General features: G+C 27.6%; 1 protein-coding gene across 2 annotated transcripts in view; it reads left to right on the top strand.

The window, feature by feature from the left end:
- The window catches only part of LOC127290940 (ubiquitin carboxyl-terminal hydrolase 48-like), a 152,184-nt gene that overhangs the window by 89,761 nt on the left and 45,516 nt on the right, over positions 1-16,907 (top strand). The gene's annotated exons all lie outside the window — the stretch shown is intronic.

The raw sequence follows: 16,907 nt of genomic DNA, 5'->3' as shown, positions 1-16,907 counted from the left end.
TTATTATTATTAATAATTTTTTATTGTTTTATTTTTGATTTACTATTTGATTATTAGTAATTTTTTATTGGTTTAATACTTATTTTCTATTGATATAATATTAGTTCATTATTAATTTACCATTTACTTTCTATTGATATATAATTGGTTTAACATTGATTTAACATTAGTTTATTTTTGGTTTTTGGTTTATCATTTTTTTTCTATTCGTTCATTATTGGTTTAACATTGGTTTATCATTGATTTTTGATTTACCATTGGTTTCTGGCTTACTGTTGGTTTTTGATTTAACATTGGTTTATCATTGGTTTATCTTTTACTTTCCATTGGCATATTATTGGTTTAATATTAATTTATCATTGGTTTACCATTCGTTTACTAATTATTTTTGGTTTATCATTTACTTTCTATTCGTTCGTTATTGGTTTAACATTGGTTTATCATTTACATTCAGTTGGTTTATAATTGATTATTGATTTAACATTGGTTTATCTTTTACTTTCTATGAGTTCATTTTTGATTTAACATTGGTTGTCATTTACTTTCTATTGGTTTATTATTGGTTTAATATTGGTTTACCATTGGTTTTTGGTTTATCATTGGTTTATCATTTATTTTCTATTGGCATATTATTGGTTTAACATTCGCTTATCATTTACTTTCTATTGGTTTAATATTGGTTTACCATTGGTTTTTGATCTAACATTGGTTTATCATTCATTTCTATTGACATATTATTGATTTAACATTCGTTTATCATTTACTTCCTATTGGTTTATTATTGGTTTAACATTGGTTTATCATTGATTTTTGGTTTACCATTGGTTTCTGGTTTACCGTTGGTTTTTAATTTAACATTGGTTTATCTTTTACTTTCTATTGGCATATTATTGGTTTATTATTGGTTTAAAATTCGTTTATCATTTACTTTTTATTGATGTATTATTGGTTTACCATTTTTTTTGGATTTATCATTTACTTTCTATGGGTTCATTTTTTGTTTAACATTGGTTGTCATTTACTTTCTATTTGTTTATTATTTGTTTAACATTCGTTTACCATTAGTTTTTGGTTTATCATTATTATTCCAATTATTTTTCTAACTATAATTATTTTCAAAAATTTATCATTACATAAAAAATATTTCTGAATTTCTCTTAAACATTTTTTTTCTTTTTCAAAAAATTTTTTATTATACCAAAAAAGGAAAAAAAACAAAAATAAAGAGGGGAATTATAACTTTGTTTTTTTTTTTTTTATTTTTTCACGGCATCACCTTCAATTCCGGGAGTAATTACACGCGGCCCCGGCACAATGTTTCGTTACGTAAAACCGCGAAGACAACGGTATCTCTTCCCGTCGTGTTGAGTAATTGTCGACTTGTGTGAACAAAAAAATCGGATCTGCTAATCGATTCGCAAAAAGAAAAGGCGTGATCCAAGCAAGTCAAGGTCAGTTACTATATATATATATATATATATATATATATATATATATATATATATATATATAAAACAAAGTCAAGCTATAAAGATTTTATTCGCCACGATCTCATGGAATCCCTTTCAGTCACATTCCAATTGAAAAGAAATCATAGAGACATTTTGTGATCTATCGGTATATTGTCAATGTGTATATATATATATAGTCGCAACTATCTTATACACAAGTATTCAGATAATTCAAACTTATCGCCTTTTTGCTAGTTTCAACGACTTCTACACATTTTCACCCAAAGCAATATAGAGAATGTGGTTTTTCCTTTTTTCTTAGAAACAATTTATTTTCTGTTTTTAGTTTTAACTTTTTTAGTTGCAAATACTTTAAATACTATTTTTTTTTTTTTGATAATTAAATTACAATTACAAAAATTAAGTTGATGTGTTTAGGTCAATTTCAAGTTTTGGTTCAATTAAACTTCCTGACAATTTTAAGTTTAGGGTTCATTAAAGTATGATTCAATTTCAAATTTTTGTTGCTCAAAAGTTTAGGTCAATTTCAAGTTTTGGTTCAATTAAAATACCTGACAAATTTAAGTTTAAGTTTCATTAAAGTTTGGGTCAATTTCAAGTTTTTGTTCCATTTTAAGTTTCGACCAATTTCAAGTTTTGGTTCAATTAAAGTATCAGACAATTTCCAGTTTTGGTTCCATTAAAGTTTAAGACAACTTCAAGTTTAGGTTTCATTAAAGTTTTGGTCAATTTCAAGTTTTAGTTTCATTAAAGTTACATACAATTTAAAGTTTAGTTTTCATTGAAGTTTGGGTCAATTTTAAGTTTTGGTTCCATTAAAGTTACATACAATTTTAAGTTTAGATTTCATTAAAGTTTGGTCAATTTCAAATTTTTGTTCCATTTTAAGTTTCGGCCAATTTTAAGTTTTGGTTTCATTTTAAGTTTCGACCAATTTCAAGTTTTGGTTCAATTAGTTTCAGACAATTTCCGGTTATAGTCCCATTAAAATTCCTGACAATTTTAAGTTTAGGTTTCATTAAAGTTTGGGTCTTTTTCAAGTTTTGGTTCCATTAAAGTTTAGATCAATTTAAAGTTTTGGTTTCATTAAAGTTTGGATCAATTTAAAGTTTTGGTTCCATTAAAGTTTGGATCAATTTGAAATTTTGTTTCCATTAAAGTTTGGGTCAATTTAAAGTTTTGGCTCCATTAAGGTTTGGATCAATTTCAAATTTTTGTTCCATTTTTAGTTTTGTCCAATTTCAAGTTTTGGTTCCATTTTAAGTTAAGACCAATTTCAAGTTATGGTTCCATTAAAGTTACATACAATTTTAAGTTTAGGTTTCATTAAAGTTTGGGTCAATTTCAAATTTTTGTTCCATTTTAAGTTTCGGCCAATTTCAAGTTTTGGTTCCATTTTAAGTTTCGACCAATTTCAAGTTTTGGTTCCATTTTAAGTTTTGACCAATTTTAAGTTTTGGTTCCATTAAAGTTACATACAATTTTAAGTTTAGATTTCATTAAAGTTTGGTCAATTTCAAATTTTTGTTCCATTTTAAGTTAAGACCAATTTCAAGTTTTGGTTCAATTAAAGTTTCAGACAATTTTAAGTTTTGGTTCCATTAAAGTTTAAGACATTTTCAAATTTTTTGTTACCTTAAAGTTTTTGTTAATTACAAGTTTTGGTTTCATTAAAGTTTTTGGATGGCATAAAATTAAGGACAAATTCAAGTTTTGGTTGCCCTAAACTTTAGGTCATTTTCAAGTTTTGATTCTATTAAAATTTGTGTCAATTTAAAGTTTTGGTTCCCTATTAAAGTTTAAATCACATTCAAATTCTAGTTGCCATAAAGTTTACGTCAATTTCAAATTCATGTTCTAATAAAGTTTAGGTCTCTTTAAAGTTTTGATTCTATTAAAGTTTATATCAATTTTAAGTTTTGGTTTCATTAAAGTTTGAATAAAAATTTACAAATTATTGGTTTATTAAAATTAAAACCAATTTCGTATTACAATTTTCGTAAAGTTTAAATATGAATTATAAGTTTTGATGTCCTCAAATTTTAGGCCAATTTTTGTTTTATTAAAGTGTATAGATGAATTTTAAGTTTTAATTTTTCTATATAATTTTTGTGTCACTGGCAAGTTTTGGTTCCATTTAAGGTTTGAGGCGAATCTCAGATTTATATAGTTTGTATTTAAAGTTTACGTCATTTTCAACTTTTGATTCTATTAACATTCAAGTCAAAATTGCAGTTTTAGTTCTATTAAAGTTAAAGATAATTAAAAATTTTTTTTTTTTTTTAACATTAAAATTTTGATTGCCTTAAAGTTTAGGTTATTTTTAAGTTATTATTTATTGTAAAGTTTTTGGGAAATTTTAAATTTTGGTTCTAAATAGTATATTTGTGGGTCAATTTTAAGTTTTTGATTTTCTATAAATTTTTAGTCAAGTTTGAATTTTGTTTTCTCATAAACTTTAAGATAAATTCAAGTTTTGGTTGCCATAAAGTTTTGGTCAATTTTTAGTTTTGTTTGTTACAAAGTTTTTAGGTTTTTGTAAACTTTAGGTGAAATTGAAGTTTTGGTTATACCATAAATTTTAGGATATGAATTAAAGTTTGTGGTTGTCATAAAGTTTGGGTTGTCCTAAATTTTTGATCAGTTTAACGTTTTGCTTTATTATTATTATTATTATTATTTTTTTTATTATTATTATTATTATTATTTTTCATTATTATTTTTCATCATTATAATTATTATTATTATTATTATTATTATTATTATTATTATTATTATTTTTTTCTCGTTGTCATTTAAGAAATTTCTTCGATTATTAATAATAATTGTTGACAATAAGAATAATTATCGTTATTGTTTGCAATTGTTGATGTTCAAATCTAAATTCAAATCTAAATATATATATATATATATATATATATATATATAAACAGTTCTGGAGGAGACGCTGACAAACCGTGGCAATTTAGATTTAAGATTCGCACTTTCCTGGCATCTCTAAGAACCCAAGACAATGGATAAGTAACGTCGAGAAATTGACCAAGATAACGCGGCGTAAAGGAAAATAGCAGGATAAGAGTAGACTTTGTGGACCAGGGCTTAATGTCTTTAGATTACGTGACTTAATTGGTAGGCATTCAAGAATTACGAGTTTAAATTTGCCAAAAAAAAAAAATTGCTTTACAAAATTAATGTTGATAATTTAATAAAAAAGAAAACAAAAAAAAAAAAATAATAAAAAAAAAAAGCAAAAAAAAAAAAAAAAGAAAGAAAGAAAATCGTAAAAGCACTTAAGGAAAGAAAGAATTTTACATTTATATTAAAGTTTAGATGAATTTTAAGTTTTGCGGTTGCCTTAAAGTTTAGGTCAATTTCAAGTTTTGTTGAATTAAAGTTTAGGTTGATTTCAAGTTTTGTTTCAATTAAAATTTTATGTCAATTTTAATGGAATTAGAAAATTTAAAATTTTTCCTATAAATTTTAATGAAACAAAAAATTTCAAAATGACCTGATAAACAATACTTTATGTTTTTGGTTGGCTTAATTAAATTTTGGGTTAATTTCAAATTTTGATTCCATTAAAATTTTGAAAAAAGAATTTTTAATTTTCAATTCGATATTAAAGTTTAGGTCAATTTCAAGTTTTGGTTCCATTAAAAGTTTAGGTTACACAGAAAATTAACAAGGCATTAAAATAAGCTGCAACGCTTATTATTTTAATACAATTTTGCTTATTTTATAATCTATTTTGATATTAAAATAAGCAAAATTGAATTAATATAATAAGCGTTGCAGCTTATTTTAAAAACCTTATTATTTTTGTGTATGTAGTTTTATGTTTTGGTTCCATTAAAAATTTAGGGCTAATTTCAAGTTATATGATTAATCAATGCAATTTCGTTATACAGTTATAGAAATTAATTCATAATGTTTACGATAACCAAAACTAAGGAGAAAATTTTTACAATTTTTTTTTTAACCAGAACCATAGTTAAATTTTTACACAACTGAACTTTTAGGACAAATTGTTAAATTTTTTTTTTTTTTTTTTTTTTTGCAAACTTAAAAAATAACGGCGTCGCGCATAAGGGATTGCCTATTATATATATATATATATATATATATATATATATATATATATATATATACTATATACACTCGCACTGGTTTTGTCGGTTTCATAAAGCTGCGCGCAGTAGTAGTCGACTGTAAACCAAGGAATGTGTCGGAATGTTGAAATTATTCCGGCGAGCTATAACCAACGACGTCCAAGAGAGTCCTGCCTTCGCGATGAATTTCTTTTGCGTCTCTCGTTAAAATCGAGACATGCCGGGCAAGTTCTAAGATCGCGAATGGAACTTTATCGAAAAAGAGTGTGAGAGAGAGAGAGAGAGAGACGCGAGAATGACAAAAAAAAGAAACAGTTTCAATAATCGTTATCATATCAAACGAAAAAGTAAAAAAAAGATTCTCTTAAAATTCGAACACATAAAAGGAAAATACAATATTTATATCCCAATCAAAAAATTCAGTATTATATCATAGTTGACTACTGGCGCAGTACTGGTTCAGTATTGGCTGCCGACGCTGGGCAATCTGTACTGAACCAGTACTGGTTTTTTCATTGTATCCGTACTGGTAACTAAAACTTAATACTAACTTAAACTTGGAAGTAACTTAAAGTTCAGGTCATCCTAAACTTGAAAGTAACTTAAACTTAAAAATGACTTAAACTTGGAAGTATCTTAAAGTTCAGGTCATCCTAAACTTGAAAGTAACTTAAACTTGGAAGTATATTGAACTTAGAAGTAACTTAAACTTGACAGTATCTTAAAGTTCGGGTCAGCCTAAACTTGAAAGTAACTTAAACTTAACAGTAACTTAAGCTTGGAAGTAACTAAAACTTGGAAGTTACTTAAAGTTCGAGTAATCTTAAAGTTCAAAGTAACCTAAACTTAAAAATAACTTAAACTTGAAAGTATCTTAAAGTTCAGGTCATTCTAAACTTGAAAGTAAATTGACTGGAAGTGACTTAAACTTAAAAATAACTTAAACTTGAAAGTAACTTAAAGTTCAGGCCATCCTAAACTTGAAATTAACTTAAACTTAAGAATAACTTAAACTTGAAAGTAACTTAAAGTTCAGGTCATATGCAATAAACCAAAAAAAAGAAATTTTAAACGATCAAACTAAAAATAAATAAATTTTGTTTATAAAAAATTAATATTTTTTAAAAATAAAAATTTATAATATAAATTTAATTTACAAAAATTAAATACAATCGCAAGTAAAATTGCAGAAATGTTATATTATCAATAATATAAAATACATAATTAACCTTTCTTAATAGAAATTATAAAAAATAGTTAAACCTACAAACTTATAAATTTCAATGGTCACTAAAATTATTGCAATTTGTTTCTGGATATGTTATTCTTCAGTTTTTTTCCATAAGTGAATTATAAACAAAAATTTAATGTTAATTTAAAAATAATTTAGATAATTTTTTTTAATAATTATTACCTAATTTCAGGAATTTAGTATATTCATTATTTATTAAATTATATTATATTTGTGATGAGTTAATTTGTAAACTAATTTTGTTTTATGTATAATTAAATTCAATTCAATGTTAATTTATTTATATTTGATAAAATAATTAATAAATTAAATTGAATAATAAAATAATTAAATAGTTTGGTTCCATTAAATTTGGGGTCAAATAAAAGTTTTGGTCGATTTAAAGTTTTGGTTCCATTAAAGTTTGGTTCAAATAAAAGTTTTGGTTCCATTTAAAGATTTGGTTCCATTAAAGTTTGGGTCAATTTAATGTTTTGATTCTATTAAAGTTTGCATTTAATTTAAAGTTTCGGTTTTACTAAAGTTTTGGTTCCATTTAAAGATTTGGTTCCATTAAAGTTGGGGTCAATTTTAAGTTTTGGTTCCATTTAAAGATTTGGTATTACCTGGAGTGAAACTTATCTCTCTGTTACAGTTAAAGCTTTCTTTTCATATACAATAAATTACTGGCAATAAAACTGCCAGTACTCGGCCAGTACTGAACCAGTAGTGATTACCAATACTGGTGCCAACTCTGGTAGCCAATACTGGTAAAATGTTATCATCCCAAAGTTACGCAAACTCTGGCGCCAATATTGGCTGCCAGCAGTGCGCCAGTATTTGTCAGTATTGCGTCAGTACTGCGTCATCAGTAAATTTTTGATTGGGGGTATATATATATACAGAAAAAAAAGATTTTACTAGAATTAGCGAAAAATTTAACTGAAACAAGTAAACTTTTTACTTTTACAGTGAAATGTTTCGCTGATCCAGGTAAATCTTTTTTTTTCTTTTAAACTTAAATTATCAGAAACTTTTACTTTATTTTTGATTGTTTTTTTTGGTTGAATTATTGGTTTTTTAAATTTTTTTTCTGTTTGACTAAAATTTATCCATATAATTTTTATTGTATTTTTTTTTTTGTTTCAATTTTTTGGTTCAAATAGTTTTTGATCGTATTAATTTTTTAATGGGAAAAATTTTGTTCTAATCTTATTATTTTTTTTATCGATTAAGATTTTAAAAAAAAAATAATAATATAAAGGGAGTGGGGGGGGGGCAGGGTGGTTCAAAAAAAAAAAGTTTTCGCATTTTTCACCGTTTTGTAACTCTCCCCTTCCCCCCCCCCTTCCTTACTTTGATTTTTCTCTCTTTTTCTTATTGTTGTGTGCTGATCGTGGTCTCTTCATGGCCGATCGACCGTTAAAGTCGGACCATAGCCTCGTCTTCAACGGTCGGCAGACGCGTTTGATGTCGTGTGACGAATGTCTACGTTTGATGCGCTTCTCTTCTCTCTCTTCTCTCTCTCTCTCTCTCACTTGCTCTCCTTGAATCGTGTTCCCTTCTGTCTTTTAGTGGCCAAAGAGGAGAATTTCTGCATTATGAACTCTCCGCGAATCTGGCAGGCGCTCTCTCTCTCTCTCTCTCTCTCTCTCTCTCTCTCTCTCTCTCTCTCTCTCTCTCTCTCTCTCTTACTCTTGAGTCTAGAATCGAGATCGCCCAAAAGTTCTTTCGGCGCCCGAAAAAATTTTTCTTTTTCTTTTTCTCGCCCTTCGTCACATTGGAAATGAGAAACGTATTAGTAATCATTTGGCAAACTCTTTGCTTTTTACCGCGCGCGACGGGCACACATTGCGCTTTTGTATTATTTTTATACCGATGAATTTCTTGGATTCTCTTCATTTCTCTTCGTTCTCATTGGATTTCAAATTTTCGCATGATTTATTTGAATTTTTTTTTTTTTTTTTTTTTTTTTTGTGTTTTCTATAAATATTATATTATTTACAAAAGAAGAGAGAAAAGTGAATTTCTGGTTTTTTTTTTTTTTTTTTTTTTGATCAATTATGTTGATGATTTTTTAATTTTTTTTTTTGAAATTTGTTAAAAATAAAGTGAACTATAAACTTTAGGTATAAACCAAACTTAAGATCAAGCTAAAAACTTTATGAAAACCATAATTTTTAATAAGACCTAAATTTAAAAAAAAAAAAACAAAAATTTTAAAAGTGACCTGAACTGCAATAAAACCAAAACTTTAAATTGATCGAAACTTTAATGGAACTAAAACTTTAAATTGAACCAAAATTTAAGGTAAAAAAAAATACTTAAAATCGGAGCAAATTTTGTTAGAATCTAAACTATAAATTGTCCCAAAACTTTAAGGCAACCAAAATTTGAAATGAATCCATACTTTAAAGGAACCAAAACTTTAAATTGACCCAAACTTTAATGGAACCAAAACGTGAAATAGACCTAAATTAAAATTAACCTAAAAATTAGTAAAAACGAAACTTGAAATTCATCAAAATATTAATAGAACCAAAACTTTAAATGGACCCAAACTTTAATGGAACCAAAACTTTAAATTGAACCAAACTTTAAGGTAAAAGATACTTAAAATCGGCCCAAACTTTGTTAGAACCTATACTATAAATTGTCCCAATTTTTAAAGCAATAAGCAAAACTTTAATAGAACCCAAACTTTAAAGGAACCAAAACTTTAAATTGAACCAAACTTTCAGGTAAAAAATACTTAAAATCGGCCCAAACTTTGTTAGAACCTATACTATAAATTGTCCCAATTTTTAAAGCAATAAGCAAAACTTTAATAGAACCCAAACTTTAAAGGAACCAAAACTTTAAATTGAACCAAACTTTAAGGTAAAAAATACTTAAAATCGGCCCAAACTTTGTTAGAACCTAAACTATAAATTGTCCCAAACTTTAAAGCAAGCAAAACTTTAATAGAACCCAAACTTTAAAGGAACCAAAACTTTAAATTGAACCAAACTTTCAGGTAAAAAATACTTAAAATCGGCCCAAACTTTGTTAGAACCTAAACTATAAATTGTCCTAAACTTTAAGGCAACCAAAACTTAAAATGAATCCAAACTTTAGTGGAACCAAAACTTTAAATTGTCCCAAAAATTTATAATAATCCATATAACTATATAAATGAACCAATATACTTGAAATTGATCCAATATACTTGGAATTGATCGAAACTTTAAAAGATTCATATTTTTAAATTTGCTGATATAAAAACCTTATATAACAACTGAAGATAAAATTAACTGTAACATTAAAAGTAAACATAACTTAATGTATAACCAAAAACTTAAAATTTGACCGTAAATTTTCTCGATACAATCAAAAATTAAAATTTTCCTAATGTTTACAACAATCCATATAATTTAAAATTGACCTAAACTAGCTTTAAGGCTATATCAAAACTTAAAATTCACCTAAACTTTAAGGCAATCTAAAATTCTTTTAATTGACCCAAACTTTAATGGAACCAAAACTTGAATTTGGCCTAAAAAACTTTATTATTATAGAACCAAAACTTGAAATCGAACCAAATTTTAAGGCAACCAAAATTTATAATAATTAATACCAAATTTAAAATTAATTCAAACTTTATAATATAGAATCAAAACTTGAAAATGATCCCCAAACTTTAATAGGACCAAAATTTTAAAAATTTAACTTTAAACTTTAAATAAACGAAAAAGAAAAATTTAAATCACAAAAAATAAGGAGTCTAATTAAAAAAAAATAAAAAAATAAAAAAATAAAAAAAAATAAAAATTATACTTTTGCGAATTTTTAGTAAATATATATGGGACCGGTGTTTATTTTTCGGGGCATACGAGTGATGCACCTGTAGAACACGGTGATGCTGAAGAGGGGAGAGTGATTTGATTTTAATGTCGAGTTCACCGGCGCGGATAATTGTCGTCATTACCTGCACGAGAGGGCGCGTTTACTGTCTTCGAAGAGAAGAGGAGCCTCTCTACAAACCAACACAGCGCAATGGATTTTACCTCCGTAACCTCCGTGTAAACAGGATCCTCGTTTGCCACGCCAACAGAGTATATATATATATATATATATATAAACTCGGGGCCCGTCCGCGGACTCATCGAAGAATCATTTCTTGCTCTTGGCATTTCTCCCCCCCTATAGTATTCCGCCTTTTACTACTAGGTCTCTAGCCCTCCTCTTCCTCCCCCCACTTTTTTTTTCTTTATTTTTATACTCATCGTGAATCTGAGCTCTCTCTCTCTCTTTCTCTCTCTCTCTTTCTTTCCCCCTGTTATCAAAACGAATCCACCCCATCAAAAGTTGCTATATATATATATATATATATATATATATATATATATATATACATAGTAGAATGGTGAATGACGAGATTTCCTTTGCGTAGAACTATTATCGTCGCATGGAATTTCTTTCGTGAAATTCTTCGTCAAGAGAGCAAAACTAAACTGTTGAATCCATTGGATAACTCCCTAAAGCCAATTAGTAATATACGTTGAGTAAATCGGATAGGAATTCAAGGTCAATTTTCAATTTATTTTTTTTCTGCACTGCAAAAATATGTGACTATATTTGATATATTCTTACAATAAGATGTATAATATGGAAAAAGTGGTATCAGTACTGACGCAGTACTGACGCAGTACTGACGCAGTACTGACGCAGTACTGACGCAGTACTGACGCAGTACTGACGCAGTACTGACGCAGTACTGACGCAGTACTGACGCAGTACTGACGCAGTACTGACGCAGTACTGACGCAGTACTGACGCAGTACTGACGCAGTACTGACGCAGTACTGACGCAGTACTGACGCAGTACTGACGCAGTACTGACGCAGTACTGACGCAGTACTGACGCAGTACTGACGCAGTACTGACGCAGTACTGACGCAGTACTGACGCAGTACTGACGCAGTACTGACGCAGTACTGACGCAGTACTGACGCAGTACTGACGCAGTACTGACGCAGTACTGACGCAGTACTGACGCAGTACTGACGCAGTACTGACGCAGTACTGACGCAGTACTGACGCAGTACTGACGCAGTACTGACGCAGTACTGACGCAGTACTGACGCAGTACTGACGCAGTACTGACGCAGTACTGACGCAGTACTGACGCAGTACTGACGCAGTACTGACGCAGTACTGACGCAGTACTGACGCAGTACTGACGCAGTACTGACGCAGTACTGACGCAGTACTGACGCAGTACTGACGCAGTACTGACGCAGTACTGACGCAGTACTGACGCAGTACTGACGCAGTACTGACGCAGTACTGACGCCAGTAGTCAACTCTGGTATAATACTGAAATTTTTGGTTGGGAGTATATATATCTTCCTGTTCTGGCCACGGGTTAGTAAATTACTATATGGGCCCGATCAGGGCCAGGCCTGGTAACTATATTTAAAATTTTTTTTTTAAAAAACTAGTGAAAATAAATTTATAGCATTTTATGACATTTTTTAACTCTTTTTAATCTGAATTAGTAAAAATCTTTACTAATTTAAATTAGTGACACACTTTTTGCTTATGAATTCAGTAAAATTTTACTAATTATTATAGTAACTTTTACTAATTCAGATTTAGAAAGTAAAGCCCCGGTCGGGTTCCCTGTTTCATTTCGATTGAGCGCAAATCAGGTTGCCAGATTTGGCCCCTGTCAAATTTTTTGCACGCGATGTAAAGCACTTTGGCATAAAGATACTATATATATATATATATATATATATATATATATATATCGTTAAGTTTTAAGCTGATTAGAAATTTTGGTTTCATTAAAGTTTTGGGTCCATTCAAATTTAAATCAAATTCAAATTATGTTTAAAATAAAGTTTGATTTGATTTAAAATTTTTGTTGCAATTTAAAGTTTATTAGGTCAATATTTCAAGTTTTAATTGCCTTAATAAAGTTATATATTATTATTTAAATTTATTTCATATATAATTATCAATAATTTCAAAATTATTTATACAAGTTTTGTATATTTTTGAATTTATTTAATTTAAAAATATTTTTTTAATTAGTAAAGAAAATTTTTATAATATATAAATTCTGTCGACATGATTCTATATACACACACACACATATATATATGTATATATTGTATTGGAGTAGGTTTCATTTTGAGGAATTTAGATTGCAACAGTTTAACATCGCGCACCATGTCTAATGTATGTGCCCTTGTCTCTCGATGATACGGCTCCAATCGTGTAGAAATCTTACACAGTCATCGTTAACGGCTACTTGGTACCAAGGTCGATTTTTTTCCCCTTGATCCCCAAAACCAGTGGCCCGATTTTTTCATTCCCATATAAATATTATATATACTTGAATTGAGAAATTGAAAGTTTACAAATTCTCCAGTATTTTCTCAAGAAATAACAAATTTTATTTTTAATAACAAGAAAAATTTAATAATAACTTTATAGTTTAATATATAATTGAAAGTTTTAGTTCACTTTTTACTTTAAAAATTAATTTTAAAGTTTGATTACAGTAAATTTTAGGTTAATTTTAGGTTTTTTTTTTTTTTTGTTTCAATTTCAGTTTTTGTTTAATTTGAATTTTGGTTATTTTAAAAATAAGGTAATTTTCAAATTTAGTTACCTTTAAAACACAGAAAAAAGCTGGTGTTATTTTTGTTGCGGGTAATTTTCTCCAATGCTAAAACCCATAAGATTTAATCCAGATTTAGGGTAAAATTTGTTGCGTGTTATTTCAACACCAATTCTGGTGTTAAAATAACACTTGTTTTTCCTGTAAATTCAGCTTTGGGTTCTATTGAAATTTTGATTAATTTTAAATTTTCGTTTCTAATAAAGTTTGGGTAAATTCAATTTTTTTTTGTTCCATTAACATATAAGGGTCAATTTAAAGTTTTGGTTCCATTAAAGTTTGGGTCAATTTCGAGTTTTGTTTCCATTGAAGTTTGGATCAATTTGAAATTTTGTTTCCACTAAAGTTTGGGTCAATTTAAAGTTTTGGTTCCATTAAAGTTTGGGTCAATTTCGAGTTTTGTTTCCATTGAAGTTTGGATCAATTTGAAATTTTGTTTCCACTAAAGTTTGGGTCAATTTAAAGTTTTGGTTCCATTAAAGTTTGGGTCAATTTCAAGTTTTGGTTCCATTAAAGTTTGGATCAATTTAAAGTTTTGTTTCCACTAAAGTTTGGGTCAATTTAAAGTTTTGGTTCCATTAAAGTTTGGGTCAATTTCAAGTTTTGGTTCCATTAAAGTTTAGATCAATTTAAAGTTTTGGTTTCATTAAAGTTTGGATCAATTTAAAGTTTTGGTTCCATTAAAGTTTGGATCAATTTGAAATTTTGTTTCCATTCAAGTTTGGGTCAATTTAAAGTTTTGGCTCCATTAAGGTTTGGATCAATTTAAAGTTTTGGTTCCATTAAAGTTTGGGTCAATATCAAGTTTTGGTTCCATTAAAGTTTGGATTAATTTAAAATTTAAGTTTCATTAAAATGTGGGTCAATTTTAAGTTTTGGTTGCTTTAAAGTTAGGGCCACTTTAAAGTTTTGAAACTATTAAAATTTGGATCAATTAAAACTTTTAGTCCTATTAAAGTCTGGGTCAATTTTAAGTTTTGGTTGAATTGAAGTTTTGGTTAATTAAAAGTGCGATATAATTTAAATTTTTTTTACAATTTAGGTCATTTTTAAGTTTCGGTTTTACTATTTTTGGTCAATTTATTGTTTTGCTTCTATTAAAGTTTAGATTTAATTTAAAGTTTCGGTTTTACTAAAGTTTTGGTTTCATTAAAGTTTGGGTCAAATAAAAGTTTTGGTCGATTTGAAGTTTTGGTTCACATTAAAATTTCGGTCAAATAAAAGTTTTGGTCGATTTAAAAATTTGGTTCAATTAAAGTTTCGGTTAATTTAAAGTTTGAGATAATTTTACGTTTTTTTAAAATTCAGGTCATTTTCAAGTTTCGGTTTGACTATTTTTGATCAATTTAATGTTTTGGTTCCATTAAAGTTTGGGTCAATTTAAAGTTTTGGTTCCATTTAAAAATTTGGTTCCATTAAAGTTTGGGTCAATTTAAAGTTTTGGTTTTATTAAAGTTTTGGTTCCATTAAAGTTTGGGTCAATTTAAAATTTTGGTTTTATTAAAATTTGGGTTCAAATTAAAGTTATAGTTTTTCTAAAGTTTCGGTTCAATTTAAAATTTCGCTTTTACTAAAGTTTTGGTTCCATTTAAAGATTTGGTTCGATTAAAGTTGGGGCCAAATAAAAGTTTTGGTTTTATTAAAGTTTTGGTTCCATTTAAAGATTTGGTTCTATTAAAGTTTGGGTCAATTTAAAGTTTTGGTTTTATTAAAATTTGGGTTCAAATTAAAGTTATAGTTTTCCTAAAGTTTCGGTTCAATTTGAAATTTCGCTTTTACTAAAGTTTTGGTTCCATTTAAAGATTTGGTTCCATTAAAGTTGGGGCCAAATAAAAGTTTTGGTTTTATTAAAGTTTTGGTTCCATTTAAAGATTTGGTTCTATTAAAGTTTGGGTCAATTTAAAGTTTTGGTTTTATTAAAATTTGGGTTCAAATTAAAGTTATAGTTTTCCTAAAGTTTCGGTTCAATTTGAAATTTCGCTTTTACTAAAGTTTTGGTTCCATTTAAAGATTTGGTTCCATTAAAGTTGGGGCCAAATAAAAGTTTTGGTTTTATTAAAGTTTTGGTTCCATTTAAAGATTTGGTTCCATTAAAGTTTGGGTCAAATAAAAGTTTTGGTTTTGATTTCAATTTTTGGTTCCATTAAGGTTTTGGGTCAATTTCAAGTATATGTTGCCTTAAAGTTTCGGTGCTTTTAAAATTTAGGTCATTTTCAAGTTGCGTTATAACTAATTTTTAGGTCAATTTAAATTTTTGGTTTTTGTCTATATATCAAACATAAATAGTTTTTCTTTTTTTTTTCTATTCTTATTTTTGATTTTTAATGAGTGAGGTACTTTTTTTTTTTTTTTAATTTTTTGAAAGGTAATTAATTTTGAAACGAAGGAAATATAAAACTAAATTTAATTACGCACGCTGTACATATTTTGCGGACGTAATAAAATTCTTTCAGGTCCAGTCTGACGCTTTCCGGCACGCCACATGTCCCTTAAGTCTCATCTCTCACAGACTCTTTCTTTCTTTCTTTCTCTCTCTCTCTCTCTCTCGTCATCTGCGAGCGAAAGGACCGTGTAGGGTGTTACATTAGAGAACCGGAGATGCGAAAAGATCGAGTGAAGTGAGCTTTTAGCATCATATATGAAACAGAAGCTCTTTTGTGTCAATGATTTTAAATCGTGTTAAGTGCCTTCGTATCACTTTATAAAATAAAATTACAAGAGAGAGAGAGAATAAAATTTACAAAAATTGTCACTATAAAAATAAATAATTATTTCCATTCAAAATTAAAAATAGCAAAAATTTTGACTATTTCAAAAATAGATAAAAATTAAGATAAAAAAAAAAAATTTGTTTCTAAATTTGAATAGAATTTTTAATGAAGGTTGACTTTTAAAAATTCTGAATTTAAAACAAAAAATGCCATTTTTATTCTGTATTTTTATTTTTTAAAACATTTTTTTTTTTTTTTTTTTTTTTTTTTTGACAGTAATTGACAAAGATTTGCAGTATTTGTTATCGTCTCTTTTGGTATTTGAAGAAACTATATAGAATGACGAGGAAAGAACGCGAAAGGAATTTGAGACCGGTCAAACATCTCACAAGAGAGTTAGAGGAGAAAAACTAAAAGAAATTCCTTGAGTCAAGAAAAACACAATTTTAGTGGCACTGAACCAATTAGACAATATTCTTTTTTGTTCGTAATTTTTTTTTTTTTTTATTATTACATATCTTATACGTGAATTCATTACTGTATGAAGAAGAAGAATTTCCTTTGAGTTTTTGAAACAAAAAGAAAATTTTAAGTCGTAATTTTAGACATTTTTTTTACAAATGTAATTAATTGAATTAAAAAAAAAAAAAAAGAAAGAAAAAAAGGAAAACAAATGAAAAAAAAATTTAATATTTTATTGAAAGATAAACT

The sequence above is a fragment of the Leptopilina boulardi genome, unplaced genomic scaffold (genome assembly GCF_019393585.1).
Source record: "Leptopilina boulardi isolate dan_hultmark-lab unplaced genomic scaffold, ZJU_Lbou_2.1 LbouV2_97, whole genome shotgun sequence".
Classification (NCBI taxonomy): Eukaryota; Metazoa; Arthropoda; class Insecta; order Hymenoptera; family Figitidae; genus Leptopilina; species Leptopilina boulardi.
The sequence above is the reverse complement of the archived record's forward strand: the minus strand, read 5'-3'. Positions and strand labels throughout refer to the sequence as shown.